Raw genomic sequence first — 11391 nt, forward strand, 5'->3', positions numbered from 1 at the left:
AAGCCAACATGATGGAAATTCGGGCCTACTTTTTCTTCTATTTGGTGAAGGGTCTTAGGTCTAATTCCTAGATCCTTGATCCATTTTGGAGATGAGTGCTCTGTCTGAAGTGCCACAGCCACTTCTTGAGTGAGGGTCCCTGTCTTGGTAGTGAATGGAAGAGGGCCTGGTCCCAGCGCCAGTGCAGAAGGCACTTTCATCATCTCACTCGCTGCAAATGTCATGTGAGGCTTCAAGGAAGTATTGAGAGATCCAATTAAGAAGAATAGTTCTGAGTCTAAACCAGCCCAGAGTGGTTTCTTTAGGGGGAACTTCCTGCTCAGCTGTCCTGAATCTTTGGAGGCTAGTCCAGCAGTTAATGAGAAGTACGTGTATTCCACTCATAATTATGGGACCACTCAGAGGCATGGGTGTCCAGGACTGCCTTATGCTAGGATCATCCCTCGTTCTGGCCTGAATGACCTGCCATCACCCATAGAGAAATGCTGTGGAGACAGTGCGAGCTCTGAAGGAGAGTGTTCCTACCTAGTGTCCTTGTGGTCTTTCTCAGGATGGCTTCCTTCTCAACTGTGACAAGTGCGGGGGAATGAGCAGGGGGAAGGTTATTAGACTTCATCAGCGGAAGCAGGACAACATATCAGGTGAGGATAGCAGTGCAACAGAAAGTTGCAATGAGGAGCTTTCTCCTTCCACGGTGTTGTATACAGCAACACTGCACACACCTACAAGCATCACCTTAACTGTTAGAAGAACCAAATCCAAGAAGCAGGAAAAGAATCCAGAAAGGGTCGTGCAGCACCAAAGACGAAGAAAACCAAGAATTCTTCCTCTGAAGCACAGAATTTAGATGAGAATATAACTGAGGACGGGGAAAATCAAATAAGACTATGGACTGCTCAGTATGAAGAAGCTTTCACTAATCAGTACAGTGCAGATGTACAGAATGCTCTTGAACAGCATCTACAGTCTAGCAAGGAATTTGTGGGCAAACCTGCTATTTTAGACACTATTAATAAGACTGGATTGGCCTGTAATAATACACCTATTGGTTCTCAAATGCAGTTACAGCTGGGAAGAGTGAGTTGGGTTCAAAAGCACCATAAAATCCTGAGGACTGCAAGGGATTTGACTTTGGATACTCTTTAAATAGAGTACCGCAGGAAAGTCATGTGTGGTCAGCAACAATTTGAGGTCAATGGGCATTTCTTCAAAAAAATCATATCCCTTTGTGCTCTTCTACTCAGAATTCAATGGTGTAGAGATGTGCGTGGATGGCCATACTTTCAGTAATGATGCTCGCTTCATCAGAAGATCGTGTACATCAAATGCAGAGGTGTGACACACGATTGCAGATGGGATGATTCACTTGTGTATCTATGCTGTTTCTGCCATCACCAAGGATGCTGAAGTCACCATTGCATTTGATTATGAGTATAGTAACTGTAATTATAAAGGGGACTGTGCATGTCACAAAGGGAACCGGAATTGCCCTATACAGAAAAGGAATTCAAATGCTGCAGAACTGCCACTCCCACCTCCTCCAACCCTACCTACCCTCAGGGCAGAGACTAGACATAGAAAAGCACAAAGGAAAAGCTAGAGATGGAGCAGCCGAATGAGGCTCCAGAAGAGAATAATGACCAGCAACCACAAGAAGCTCCAGAAAAAATAACTTCATCCAGTGATCATGAGGAAGTAGACAATCCAGAAGGGAAAAAAAAAAAAAAAAAAAAAAAAAAAAAAAAAAAAAAACAGGAGAAAGAGGAGGTTATAGATGACCAGGAGAATGCAGCTCAGAGCAGAAGGTCCCAGGAGGATAGGAAGGTTGAAGCCATTATGCATGCTTTCAACAACTTAGAGAAAAGAAAGAAATGGTAAGATCAGCCCTTGGAATACAGCCCTTATGTAAAGATTACTATCACCACCTCAAAGACTCCTGCTGGAGAAGAGGCAAAAATAGAAGCGTCTGAATCTGAAGTTAGGAACCCTGCTTCAAATGTTTCCATCCCAAGCATTCCACAGAGTATTGGTGTGAACACCTGGAGGTCTTCCCAAACAGTGGATGTTGCTGCCGAAAAACCAGTCCCAAAACCACTTCCAGCAAAGTCTTCCAGACCCTGACCAAAGAGTCGAATTTCTCGGTACCAGACCAATTAAACCCAAAAACTAAAATGTCAGAAGCAGGCCAGTGCACAACAGGCAGAGTTGTCACAAGTTGCCTTGGAAGAGGGAGGAAATAACAGCTTAGGAACTCCCACTGAAGCTGGAAGTACAGACAGTTCAGGAGAAAACAGGCAGTTAACAGGACCCGACCCGACTGTGGTATCACCTACTCTGGATCTCATGTCAACCGTGATACATCTAAGTACCCCAAACCCAGAAAGTATCTAGTTACACAATGATTGAATGACAAGGTAGAGAAGCAAGAGTGCCCTGTTGAGTGTCTTTTACATATCACCATGGACCCAACTGTACTGGCAACACTACTGAACATGTTACTGGGACTTATTCATTCCCTGTTAATTTGCACGATCCCCAAACACTACATTCACTTTGGCTTACCCTTTGTGCTTGAGAGGTGTCCGAGGTCCCTTCTGTCTGATGTCACATTTGGCTCCTATAAGAAGCGCTGGATAAAGCAAGCCTTGGAAGAAGGGATGACTCAAACATCTATACCCCAAGAGACTATACCAAAGTAATGCGAATAGTAATTCTAGTGTCTGCAAAGACAAGGCAGACTTGTTAAGCCCATTAAAGAAACAGAAGTCTCACTATCTGATAGAGCAGAATGTCACCAAGTAACTTCAGCCTCTGTCTCCAGTCACACCACCCGCTTCCAGTTCAGGCTCAAAGAGCTCCCAGCTGAGCACACCTGGCTAGACTCACCCAGGAGAAAAGGAGTGTCAAAATGGATATAGCCTCATGTTCTTGCCAATCATGTCTCTTACTACTGCTAGTTGCTGAAACACTCCTCTGCAGTTTGAACTTTGTCACCGAAAAGACCTGGATTTGACAAAAGTAATAGGTTACCTTGATTTCAACACTAACAACTGTACTGACAAACCTTCCCTGCTCAACTCAGGGCATTCTGACCTGGTTCCTCATCCCGCCATTGGGCCCACCTCAGAGTCTGGCTTCCCAAGCAGAAATGGAGATGGACTGACCCTCCTGAGAAACTCAGACCAGGCACTTCAGATAGAGTTCAATCTGATCTATGCCTACTCCCCTTTGAATGCTATGCCTCGAGCAGATGGATTATATAGAGGGTCTCCCCTAGTGGGAGATAGGAAGCCTTTACATTTGGGTGGGGAATATTGTTCCCCAGCAGAAGGGTTCCCCAGCCGATGGGTTCCCCAGCAGATATGAACATGGCTTTATGAAAGACCTCTCTCGAGCATCCACATTGCCTGGTGGTGAAAGGACCTGTGAAGGGGTCCCATCTGCTCCCAGAACCCACCAAAGAGGAAAAGGTATCCCTGCTGGAGTACTGTAAATGGAAACAAGAAGCCAAGAAAAATTCTGCTGATGGGGGAGGAGATTTTGCCCAGAGCAAAAGCAAGTCTGCAGGAACTGGGCAAAGCAACAGTAATTCTGTTTCTGACACTGGTGCCCATGGTGTGCAGGGAACCTCAGCCCCAACCCCATCATCCCCTCATAAAAAATTCTCCCGATCTCATTCCTCGACGTCACATTTGGAGGCGGTAAGCCCATCCAATTCCAGAGGCACTTCATCTCACTGCAGACCTCAAGAGAATATCAGTAGTAGGTGGATGGTTCCCATGTCAGTAGAAAGACTTGGAGGAGGAAGCATCCCTAAGGTCCTCCAAAGCAGTGTGAGTGTGGCCCTGTGGGAGAGTTACATCATGGAGAAAGATTCAGAGTCTGCAGATGGAGAAGGCTCAGAGACATTGAGTTCAGCGCTCTCTAAAGGAGCAACTGTTTACAGCCCTTCCTGATACAGCTACCAGCTCCTGCAGTGTGATAGTCCACGGACAGAATCACAAAGCCTTCAACAGAGTTCCCCTCCCTTTAAAGGACATCCCTTCCAATCTCTAGGATACAGTTATCAAATTACTGCACTGAGACCTGGAAACCTCACTTCTCACAGTTCTTCTGAATCATCCCTCTTTTCTGTGTCCTATTACAGTCCCAGCCACCCTGGGTCCACAGAATCGTTGGCCCCATTCACAGGGACACCAGTGTATTATAGCAGCCAGCCACATTCTAGAAACAGCACTGGCAGCAGTCTTCCCAGGAGGAGCTGTCCTTCTAGTGCTGCTAGCCCTACCCTACAGGGCCTCTCAGACTCGCCAACCTCAGACTCGGCTTCTTAGTCCAGCACAGGAACTCTGAGTTCCGCCTCCTTTCCTCAGAACTCTAGGTCATCACTGCCATCAGACTTATAGACTATCAGTCTGCCCAGTGCTGGGCAGTCCACTGCCCACCAGGCCTCCAAGGCATCTGCAGTTTCCAATTCACAGCACCACCCACACTGTGGGAGTGGGAGAGTACCGACTCCAGCCACTGCAGGGGTCAGGAGTCAAGACTCAGACAGGACTTTCCTAGGGCTTCTGGACATGGGCAAACAGAACTGAACAAGCCCACAGCTGCTTCCTTCCAACTGCCTCTGGGACCTGGACTGAGCATATTGCCAGAGGAGGGGTTACCGGATGCCAGAGGATTGGGTCTGGTCGACAAGAAACAAGACTTGTGGTTGCAACTGGCCTCTGGACTTGGAAAAAGATGTAAGTCTTATCTGAAGCAGACATTATAAAGAAGTTTCTCCCCGCTGTTGAGTACATTATTGACAAGCAAATGGTGTTTCGGTTAGTAACGGTTCTAAGTGCTGTGAGTTGTGTTGAAGCCACTGTCTCCCATCCTTGCCTGTTGCCTGTAGTCACTTGTGCAGTGAGGACATCTTTTTAAATTAAAAAAAAAAAAAAAGTTTTTGTTTCACAGGAAAAAAAGTGAAAAGAGCCCCAAACCATCTGAATAATGTTAGGGTTTTATGAACTTAAGAATAAAGGTAGGTACGTTACTATTCACCCTAAGACAATGACTCCAAAGCAGATATCTGATCAAGATGTGTCCACCAAGTGTACTCCCTACCTTTGTCTTAAAATCACCAGGAAATAGGCAGGGATAGTAAAGCTTGGATCTTGCTCTGACTGAGGGACGCTTGGCTCTCTGGAGACAAGCTGTGGTCAGCTCTTGATTATTTGGGAGCAGACAATCTCCTACTCCTCCTTCCCAAGCTGTTACACAGTTTAGGAACTCATGGAGTAACTAGACAGAAGCGGAAGGAGGAGTGAGATGGGCCAATTACATTGCTACTTAACAGCTTTGGGCAAGAGATTTGATTAGGAAGGATCCCAAGTGGTCTGGAATTTCTTTGAATTTTATTTTTTTCTACTCCCAACTAATCAGGAGTTGATGATCCCATGAGCAGCACCACCTCCATGATTGGAGAGCTCGCACTTGTGACTTGCAGGGTAAAAATGGGAAGAGGGTTTGTGGAGTGGCACCGACAAGACTGTGGCTGTGTGTGGGCCTGCCCCATGTCTCCTTGGGGGATACTTATGTGAGAGTGGGCCAGTGTGGGAGTTAGCAAGCCACCCACACCCCTAACACTGTTCTGGATGAGAGAAGAGAACAGATTGGCTTCTCCCCGTCGGTGCACTGTGCCTGTTACACACCTCTGGAGGAGCCCTGGAGCCAGCCCAGGTGGGGTACACAATCTTAAAATTCCACACGGTGGCCAGCTTATTTCTTTCACCATTTAATATTCGGAGTGTTTTTATTTATCTAATTTTGGGTTCAGTTGTAACCATGGTAGGGGTAGGGCGTATATGACAGTGGTGATTCCTGGTGCTACAGTGGACCTTACCTCTTTTCTTTTGGACCAGGTAATACCGTGAGTCCCCCTCCTTCCCTCTAATTTGTTCCCTCCTTTTTTTTAACCAGCCTCTTGCATTCCTTTCTTTTCTGTCCTGTCCTACAACTATCATATGCACAGTCTTCTCTGTGTGTGACTGTTACAAAGTTTCACTTTTCAAAATTGAAATCAGGTGTTTGCTCAAATGAGGGAACATCTTTATTTCAATGCTGAAACCTCAGCAGAGTGCTTTTCCTTCTGTTGTTTCCCCCACAAACCCATCAGTCTGGGAGAGCGTTCACAGTGGAAATCATGTTGCCTGGGAGGCTGGTTTCTTTGTATAGTATATAAAAGTATGTAGAGTCTCTCCATTTGGGCTGGGGTTTGCATTCTCCCCTTGGCTATTTTTTTTTTATTTTTTTTTTTATTTTTTGGGTGCTGGGGATCGAACCCAGGGCCTTGTGCTTACAAGGCAAGCACTCTGCGGACTGAGCTATCTCCCCAGACCCTCCCCTTGCCTATTAATCAAGGGGAGAGACCAGCCGGCTCGCAGCCCTCACCCTGCTTGGTATGTTCAGAGACCCTGGCCACTCTGTGTGGGGTGTGGGCTATGTGCAGTCAAGACCAGACCTCTGGGGTAATGGGGGTGTGGGGTGAGGGGAACTCTTGGAAGGGAAGAAGTTTCACTTCTTTTTCAAGTGGAATGTTTACACCTTGCTGTAACATTTGAACTTTCACAAGAGATATAATAATTTTGATAATAAAATTCTTAACCATAAAAAAATAAAGAAATGCTGGAAATCAGTATGGAAGTTCCTCAAAAGACTAAGAAGAGGATCACCATACAACTCAGCTATATCACTCCTTGGTATTTACCCAAAATAATTAAAGTCAGCACATTATAGTGACACATGCATACCCATGTTTGTAGCAGCACAATTAATAATAGCCAAATTATGGGACCAGTCCAGTTATCCATCAATAGATGATGGATAAAGGATGTGGGATATATACACAATGGAGTTTTACTCAGCCATAAAGAAGAATGAATATATGGCATTTGCAGGAAAATGGATGGAACTTGAGAGCATTATCTTAAGCAAAATTAGCCAAACTCAGAAAGTCAAGCGTTTTATGTTTTCTCTCATATGTGGAAGCTAGAGAAGAAAACATGGTGGGGGGAATCTCAGAGAGACCAGTAGAATAGAAAAAGGGGACCGGGGGAGGGAGAAGAAGAAGGTAATGGGAGGTATTGAGAAATGAAATTCAACAAATTATATTGTTATATTATGTGCATATTCAGATATATAACAACAGATTCCACTATTATGTATAATTGCAATGCACAAACAAAAAAGAAAAAGAAAAAACATCTGGATATGTAAAATTAGTCATGAAATATGTAGACTGAGGGTGGAAGTAGGGGAGAAAAAATGAAAAATTGTGTGAGAGGAAGAGGGAGCCCAGGAGAGAGGCAGAGCCTGCAGGGCAGCAGAAGGCAGGGGGACTGCGGATGGTTTGCCAATGAGAAATGTCATGTGGGAGAAATGTCCAAAGTATGGAGAAGAATCCAAATGCCTAATACAAAATCTTACGTTATCTGCTCTGCAATTTTGTCCTTTGATGAAAACCATTATCTAAGCTGGAACTCAACACCATCTATCCTTGAATCTCCAGAAAACTGTAAGTTGACATGTTATACACAACTATTTGAGCAAGAAGCAAATTACAGAAATCACAGAAAAGGTGAAATGCTCTGTTCGATGATGTTCCCAGAAAAATGAAGTGAGGTTGAGGACACATGCAGAACTCAGCAGAGACCTTGGGAACTGCTAGTAAAATCCTGAATTCCACCCAATAGTATGGAGGAAACAGCCCAAAATACCCCCACGATCTCATTCACTTATGAAGTATAAAAAATTGAATTCACAGAAGCAGAGAGTAAAATGGTGGTTACCAACTGTTGGGAGAGGAGCAGGTCAGGGAGGTATTGATCAAAGGATACAAAATTTCATACAAGAGGAAAAGTTGAAGAGATCTATCCTACATCATGTTAACCACAGTTAGCAAAATTATGGTTTATTCTTGGAAATTGCTGAACGAAGACTTCAAATATTTTTGCCAAGAAACAAAATCAAGTAAACAAACCCCAATTAGCCTGAAATGTATTGAGGCAGTTAATCAACCATAGGTTGAGAAAAAAAATCTGCTCCTAAGACCAGTCTGATGAACCATTGTGGACATTTTGCTTATAGAAGTTGTAGAGAGGGATGACTCTACCCCGAGTGGAATGTATATAAGTGGTTGACTTACTGTAGTCATTAAGTTAGACACACCTATTTCAACAAAAGGATAGGCCCACACAATTAGACACTTCCTTATAATATGGGAATTTATTAGCTTCAAATTCTAAACTTACTGAGGCATGGAGAAAAATCAAAAGGAGTAAGCAAATGCAGAGTGTGATAGTCGGTAAGTTTGAGAGTGAGAGTCAGTCATAAGTGGGACCTCAGCAGAGGAAACTTCAGATATAATCCTGATTCAAGTACTCAGGTGTGCAGAGAAATATGTACTGTCAAGTTAATCATTTGCATTGGATTTTCCCAGGGTCCTGGGATGGGCTGTAGCAATGTGTTCACATGGTCACACTATTTTGTAAATTTGCAAGAGTTATGTATTTTAACTGCAGTTGGTGTTGCTCTGTTTCCTCTGTCACAGTTTCCCTATTGTTAGTTGGCATTTGGGGATCCAGCTAAAGGGAAATTGAGTTGGGATTATGTGGTTTGAGTTTACTAAGATATGTTGTTCATAAATACTTCCGTGTTTCATCAGGTTATTACTAAGTTTAGAAAAGGCTTCCAGGAACACCTCTGCCACCTGCTGAGACAACTCATATGACAGCAAAGACTAAAGTGCAAGGTCAGAGGAACTGTCACAGTAATACGTGTCCTATGACATGAGGCACCAGAAGTCTGTGGACAGCAGAGCCAATAAATCCTTCCAATGCCAGAAAATTATAAGTGGAGAATTCCGTCTCATCAATGTCTAGTCAAAATGGAAGCTCTCGTCTTCAGGAATATATTTACAATGCAACACATACAATTGTACATTAGTCATGAGATAAAATTGTTTTTTACATATTTCTACATAAATTTAATTTTTTTGCAGTGTTGAGAATTGAGCCCAGGGTCTTGAGCACAGCAGGATAATGTAGTGCCACTGAGCTACATCCCAGTCCTCAATATAAATTCAATAAAGTTATTCTGACATCAAAAAGTGAATTATAGCCAGGCACAGTGGTGCACACCTATAATCCCAGTGTCTTGGGAGGCTGAGGCAGGAGGATGGTAAGTTAAAAGACAGCCTCAGCAAAAGCGAGGCACTAAGCAACTGAGTGAGACCCTGTCTCTAAATAAAATACAAAATATGGCTGCGGATGTGACTCAGTGAGCTCTATTCCCAGCACCCACTCCCCGCAAAAAAAAGTGAATTGTAAGAGCTGAGAACACTGGCACATGCCTGTAATCCCAGCAACTTGGGATACTGAGGAAGGAGGATGGTGGGTTCAAAGTCAACCTCAGAAACTTAGCAAGGCCCTAAGCAATTTAATGAGACCCTGCTTCAAAATGAAAAATATAAAAGGCTGGGAGTAATTGATAAAGCATCCCAGGTGGAATTCCGAGAAAAAAAAAATAAGTGAATTGTAAGAATTCTTTTTCAGGTCCAACCCAAACCAGTAATTTACTGGAGAGAAAAGATCAATTTTAAGTAGAATTGGTGTCTAGATTTTTTTTATAATATATTGATGAAGAATGAACTGTATAAACATAGAAATAATAATTTTTTTGTTGATTTGGCATAAAATATCTACACAGGCATTTTACCAGAAGGACTTGATCCGAAGGACTTAGCAATGAACAAGTCAATAACTGCTAGCAAAATCTTAGGATCACATAAGAACCACAGCATCGACAGCCTTCCAAATGAACACGTTAAAAATTGAAATGCTGTTACCAAAAATGATCGTGAAATGGATATCAACTTTTCTATATTTTCAAAAGTAACAAATTTTTTTTAAATTAACCACGCTAGAAGAGATACCAAATTATTTTCAACCAAGAAAATACATTTCAAAATGTTATCAAATGAAGAGTGAATCAAACTGTATAAAACTAAAAATATAGGGAAAATATAGCAGAGGTTCAGGCAGCTGAACCTGAAATATTTATCTGGATTTTTTGTGGTATTCGTCAGCTTTTTAAATTGTGTAATTTATTGTCACTGCTTTTCTCATGCTAAGTTAATATTTACTTTGGTTCCTAACTTATTTTGGTTCCTTCTTGAAAAGGTCCTACACTGTGAGCCTCAAGCTGGGCGAACCTGGATGGTACCCCGCCCTGAGTTTTCAAGCTGTGAGGCTGTGCTGGAAGGCTTCCAGACCCGGCAGTCTTCCATCAGGAAGCCCTTGAAAAAGAGTCGAAACAGAGAAAGACTGATTGCTTGGCAGGTGATGCCTGGATAGGTGAGAAGAAGAGTTGCCGCCCATGGATCTCTCTGTTAAGTCCCTGCTAAAAGCTCTAAACGTCGCCAGGGGCTGCAACTCCCTGAGCTCAAACTGCTTTTGGTTTCTGTCTTTGCAGCGGCTTCTGAATTCCAGCGTCAAGGGCTTGAAAAGATAGAAAAAGCCTGCACTTGTGTAAATATGAGGTTTTTCCCAAACTGCCCTCAACCCCTCAGAAAAGCCGCAAAATATTTTCGTCCCTTATTTTGTCTGTAAAGGCCAGGTGGCCGATCACCCTTCCCCTATCGGTCAGGCTGACCCAAAAGCAAACTTTGCTGATACAAAAGCGAACTTAAAAATAACGACCACCCTCCTCTCGGTGGTCAGAGTGACCCAGAACTTAAGATAACATACTTTGTATGCAATTTTATATGTTAACCAATCAAAAAGAGCACTGTAAAACTGCTTGCCTTTCATTATAAAAATCCTGCTAAACATAGGCTCAGGGCCTCTTAGTGGCACCGGTTACCGAGTGCGCGGAGGACCAGGCTCCAGCTTGCTAATAAATGACTCTTTGTTGCTTGCATTGATCGTGGTCTCCGGTGGTCTTTGTGGGGTCTCGAGACACTGGGCACAGCATCTTGGGGGCTCATCCGGGATGCCCCAAGCCCATCCAGACACCTGATCATAGAGTCATAAGTGACACCTTTGGCCGGTGAGTAAGGCATTGCCGCATTTTTTCTTGTGTGGATTGCCTGCAGATTCTGGTTCTGGGCTGGCAAAGTCTGGCGGACACGCTATATGACTCCAGCAGGGTCTCAGGAGACGTCCCCTCGACCCATCGGGGTGACTCTTTGTCGCAATCGGAAATTGTTTGTTTTTGTCGACAAAATACCAACTAGCCAATTTTGATTTGGCACGCTGTCTGTTTGTTTGTGTGTGTCTCGAGACCCCACAAAGACCACCAGAGACCACGATCAATGCAAGCAACAAAGAGTCATTTATTAGCAAGCTC

The 11391-nt window shown here is 43.7% G+C and overlaps 1 pseudogene; it reads left to right on the plus strand.

The window, feature by feature from the left end:
- Positions 1-571: 571 nt before the first annotated feature.
- On the plus strand, positions 572-10841 carry LOC124989576 (histone-lysine N-methyltransferase SETD5-like; annotated as a pseudogene).
- Positions 10842-11391: the final 550 nt, after the last annotated feature.

Source organism: Sciurus carolinensis, chromosome 7, assembly GCF_902686445.1.
Source record: "Sciurus carolinensis chromosome 7, mSciCar1.2, whole genome shotgun sequence".
Classification (NCBI taxonomy): Eukaryota; Metazoa; Chordata; class Mammalia; order Rodentia; family Sciuridae; genus Sciurus; species Sciurus carolinensis.